The sequence below is a fragment of the Bison bison genome, unplaced genomic scaffold (assembly GCF_000754665.1).
Source record: "Bison bison bison isolate TAMUID 2011002044 unplaced genomic scaffold, Bison_UMD1.0 scf7180017864341, whole genome shotgun sequence".
NCBI classification, from domain to species: Eukaryota; Metazoa; Chordata; class Mammalia; order Artiodactyla; family Bovidae; genus Bison; species Bison bison.
This window is the reverse complement of record NW_011494913.1, coordinates 6,849,142-6,854,112: the sequence shown is the minus strand read 5'-3', so window position 1 is coordinate 6,854,112 and position 4,971 is coordinate 6,849,142.

Below are 4,971 nucleotides of genomic sequence, written 5' to 3'. Positions count from 1 at the left end.
ACACGCTGGGTATTGTCAGCTCTGGGGATGACGCTGGATTCTGAGGAAGGTGACGAAAAGCCGCCATCCTCACGCAATCATTCTTCATGTCTCCACCAACATTATGATTCATCAGATATTTGTGTCTGGAGAATATTTTTGTTGCCTTTCTCTTTGAAAAAGAAAAATCTCTTTGAAAAAGGAGAAGCACAAATTTCTTCCTCTTCAGGGCAGAAAAGGGAACACTAGGTGTTTTCTTCAACATACTAACGTGGCCAGCCTCTCTCTTTTGAAATGAAATCTGTAAAGTGGATGCCAGAGTTCTTCAAAACACAGGAGAGAAAGTTTGAGACATGACTTCCAGGGAGGAGAAGCTGTTGCCATAGCAACCACCCTTTGGAAGGCTGCTTCTCCTCCTGGGGTATCTCAGCTGGGCTGCTGACACAGGAGTTACCCATTTTTCTTTGGCCTCTAGCTTCCTATTGAAAGCCAGGTGGCTAACCTCCCAGAGTCTATTTTCTGGCAACACTGGGGCATACAGTAGCTGTCCGGAGATCTGTCTGAATATCTCCCCACTACTCTTCAAAGTCAAAGCAAATTTCATAGAAATTTTCAGGAGCTTTTGTGTGTGTCCCCCCTTCCCTGGTGGCTCAGTTGGTAAAGTTGCCTGTCAATACGAGAGACCCAGGTCTGATCTCTGGGTCAGGAAGGTCCCTTAGATAAGGAAATGGAAATCCACACAAGGATTCTTGAGGGGAGAATCCCATGTACAGAGGAGCCTGGTGGGTTACAGTCCTAAGGGTTGCAAAGAGTTGGACAGTACTGAGCAACTAAGAACACACAAGCACACATATGTTATCTCTTATATGTGGACTCTAAAAATGAAACAGACTAGTGAATATTAAAAAAAAAAAGACTCACAGATACAGAAAACAAACTTGTAGTGCCAGTGAGGAGAGGGAAGTAGGGAGTGGCAAGACAGGGGTGAGGACAAGAGGCACAGACTACTATACATAAAATAAGTAAGCCACAATGATGCATTGCACAGCACAGAAAATGTGGCCAAAATAACTATACATGGAGTATACTATTTTAAAATGTGACCCACTAGGACTTCCTTCGGAGAAGGCAATGGCAACCCACTCCAGTACTCTTCCCTGGAAAATCCCATGGGCGGAGGAGCCTGGAATGCTGCAGTCCATGGGGTTGCGAAGAGTCGGACATGACTGAGCAACTTCACTTTCACTTTACACTTTCATGCATTGGAGAAGGAAATGGCAACCCACTCCAGTGTTCTTGCCTGGAGAATCCCAGGGACAGTGGAGCCTGGTGGGCTGCCGTCTATAGGGTCGCACAGAGTCGGACACGACTGAAGAGACTTAGCAGCAGCAGCAGCAACAGGACTTCCTTGGTGTTCCAGTGGTTAAGAATCCTCTTGCCAATACAGGGGACACAGGTTAGATCCCTGGTCTTGGGAGGTTTCACATACCTTGGAGAACTAAGCTTAAGCACCAAAAATACTGAAGCCCACATGCCTAGAGCCTGTGCTCCGCAACAAGAGAAGCCACCACAATAAGAAACCCAATAAGAAACCCAAACACTACAATGCAGAGTAGCCCCCACCTGCCACAACCAGAGAACGGCTGCACACAGCAAGGAAGGCCCAGTGTAGCCAAAAATAAAAGTGAATAAATAAAACCAAAAGAAAATTACTTTTTAAAAATGCAAAACTATGTTGTACCTCTGAAATCTGTATAATATTGTAAATCACCTATACTGCAATAAAAAATACAAAATAATATTAAAGAAAGAACTTTAAAGTTTCTAATTCTGAAACTTTGTTCGACCCATTTAATAGCTCTAAAAATTTTACTGTCTATGCCCTAGAATTTTCTATGTACAAAATTATGGCATCTGTGAATAAGATAATCTTATTCCTGCTTTCCAATCTGAATGCCTTTTATTTATTCTTCTTGCCTAATTGCTCTTGTAACAACCTCTAGGACAGTGTAAAATAGAGACATCCTCTTCTTTTTGAATTTAGGGAGCAAGTGTTCAGTCTTTCCTCGTCAAAGATACTATTATTCAGTGATTTTTAATATATACACTTCATCAGGTTGAGAAATTTCCCTTTTGTATTTAGTTTTCCAAATGTTTTTGTCATGGGAAGTTTCAGTTCCATTCAGTCTCTCAGTTGTGTCGGACTCTGCGATCACAATGGACTGCAGCACGCCAGGCTTCGCTGTCCATCATGAACTCCTGGAGCTTGCTCAAACTCATGTCCATCAAGTCAGTGATGCCATCCAACCATCTCATCCTCTGTTGTCCCCTTCTCCTCCCACCTTCAGTCTTTCCCAGTATCAGGGTGTTTTCTACTGAGTCAGCTCTTCACATCAGGTAGCCAAAGTATTGGAGTTTCAGGTTCAGCATCAGTCCTTCCAATGAATATTCAGGACTGATTTCCTTTAGGATGGACTGACTTGATCTCCTTTAAGTCCAAGGGACTCTCAAGAGTCTTCTCTGACACCACAGTTAAAAAGCATGAATTCTTCCATTTGTCAAATGGTTTTTCTGCATCTATTGTGATCATCATGTGTTTGAGGTCCTTTATTTTATTAATATGGTGTATACTATTGACTGATTTTTATATGTTAAAGTAGCCTTGCATTTATGGGATAAACCTCACTTGGTGATTGTGTATTATCCTTCGTAATATGTTCCTGATTTAGGCTTGTCAGCATTATCTTGGGCATTCTTATGTACCTCTTTTCATCACAGAAATCCGTGTGTAGTTTTGTTTTCTTTCTTTGTAGTTTTCTTTTCTTATGACACTTTCCTTTAGTCTTGATATCAGGGTAATACTGATCTCATGGAAAGAGCTGAAAAGTGATTGTTTCACTTTATTTTTAGAAGTCTGTGAGTAATTGGAGCTAATTCTTCCTTAAATGTTTCATAGAAATCATTAGTAAAGACATGTCTTCCTGAGCTTTTTTGTGGGAAGTTTTTGATCACTAATAGGTTTCTCAATTGTTATTTACTTATTTGTATTTTCTCTTTATTCTTGAGTTAGTTTGTGCTTTCCCATAATTTTTTTTTTTTCAATTCACCGATATCTCTGATTCTTATCCATTCTTGGACCTAGGCAAAAAGTGAAAAGCTTCCCTTCTTTTCTCCGTTTAAATTCTCCCTTAGTATCATGGAAATTGCTGCTCTTTAGGGCTTAGTTGGAGAAGGACATGGCAACCCACTCCAGTGCTCTTGCCTAGAGAATCCCATGGACAGAGGAGCCTGGTGAGCTACAGTCCATGGGGTCGCAGAGAGTCAGACACGACTGACTGACCTAAGCACGGGGCTTAGTTGTCTGAACAAGTTATTCAATGTGGCCAAACTCATTGCCCAACCAATTTGTTTCATGCAAAGCTGGTTTTAGTTTATAACACTAATAGTTGATCAATCAAATCAAAGCCACATACTCAGCTAGATGTATTTAACAGAATTTGAAATTTGTTCTGTTTTTTTCTCTCTCTCTAAAATAATAAGATGTCATTTTAAACTGATAAATACAGAAGAAATATTTTGACTGGAGAGGTTCCTATTTTTGTTTCAACTTAAGATTCTATATTCAGATAATAGCCTCAAAAGATCCCAAAATAATAAATGCCTGTGTTTTCTAACACATGAGGATGCTAAAGTTTTATTAGTCTGAAAGTCTTGGCTAACAGGGTTCATACACAGAAAACACAGTTTAAACTCATCATACTGGTGACTTAAAGTTATTGATGGAACTCCTGAACATATTCATTCTGACCTATTCTGGTCCACATGGGCTGGATCAAAGCAAACCAGTCTTTGGCAAGGAGACTGTGAGTTCTAACCCAACACAGCACCTTATAATCTGGAGGGAACCCCTAGCTCTCAGTTTCTTCTAAGGAGTAAAGGGTCACTTCCTGCAGTTCTTTCCCCTGGGTCAGTAGAGTGTAGTAGGCAAATATAGCAGCTCTCAGTTTCTCCCTAGATATAGAAGGAATTTCTTTTTCTTTGGGATGCCTTTGGTCATTGACTCCTGAACAATATTATGAACCTCTGTCCATAGTTCTTCAAGCACTCTGTCTACCAGATCTAATCCCTTGAATCTATTTGTCACCTCCATTGTAGAATCATAAGGGATTTGATTTAGGTCATACCTGAATGGCCAAGTGGTTTTCCCTCCTTTCTTTAATTTGACCCTCAATTTTGCAATAAGGAGCTGATGATTTGAGCCACAGTCAGCTACAGATCTTGTTTTTACTGACTGAACAGAACTTCTCCATCTTCAGCTGCAAAGATATAACCAATCTGAATATAATATAAAGAATATAATCAGTCGGTATGGACCTAAGAGAGGCAGAAGAGATTAAGAAGAGGTGGAAAGAATAAAGAGAAGAACTATACAAAACAGATCTTAATGACTGGGATAACCATGATGGTATGGTGACTCACCTAGAGCCAGACATCCTGGAATGTGAAGTCAAGTGGGCCTTAGGAAGCACCAGTACAAACAAAGCTAGTGGAGGTGATGGAATTCCAGTTGAGCTATTTCAAACCCTACAAGATGATGCTGTGAAAGTGCTGCACTCAATATGCCAGCAAATTTGGAAAACTCAACAGTGGTCAGACGACTGGAAAAGGTCAGGTTTTATTCCAATCCCAAAGAAGGGCAGTGCAAAAGAACGTTCAAATTTCCAGACAATTGTGCTCACATTCAAATTTCAAGACAATTGTGCTCATTTTACATGAGAGTAAGGTTATACTCAAAATCCTTCAAGCTAGGCTTCAGTAGTACATGAACCAAGAACTTCCAGATGTACAAGCTGGCTTTAGAAAATGTAGAGGAACCAGAGATCAAATTGCTAACATTTTTTTGGATCATATAGAAAGCAAGGGAATTCCAGAAAAACATCTACTTTTGCTTCTGGACTACTTGAAAGCCTTTGACTGTGTGGATCAGATCAA